The 314-nt window shown below is 27.1% G+C and overlaps 1 long non-coding RNA gene across 1 annotated transcript in view; it reads left to right on the top strand.

The window, feature by feature from the left end:
- Window positions 1-314, top strand: part of LOC111743766 — a 23,379-nt gene that overhangs the window by 568 nt on the left and 22,497 nt on the right. The window lies entirely within an intron of this gene.

Genomic DNA, 314 nt, shown 5'->3' with positions numbered 1-314 from the left:
TATGCAAATCATTATAATCAAAGTAACCAATAAATTTTACATTGACAGTCACAACCTAATATATAACTGATTAAGAAACTCGGCTTTTGATCCAATGAACAGTGATCTGATTAAGGCTATAAACATCTTCAAGGCTCTTACTACTAAAATAATTTTTATCAAAAAATTTATCTCATTTACATTATGGATCACACAAAAATTAAGATTTGATTCAAATTAGTGACAAAACAAGTGAAGTTGGTATTTTACTCTGAATCAGTATACAAAATGTATTCATTATTTTTCCATATGACTTTCTAACCATCCAAACTGGT

The sequence above is a fragment of the Pteropus vampyrus genome, unplaced genomic scaffold (assembly GCF_000151845.1).
Source record: "Pteropus vampyrus isolate Shadow unplaced genomic scaffold, Pvam_2.0 Scaffold121, whole genome shotgun sequence".
NCBI classification, from domain to species: domain Eukaryota; kingdom Metazoa; phylum Chordata; class Mammalia; order Chiroptera; family Pteropodidae; genus Pteropus; species Pteropus vampyrus.
The sequence above is the reverse complement of the archived record's forward strand: the minus strand, read 5'-3'. Positions and strand labels throughout refer to the sequence as shown.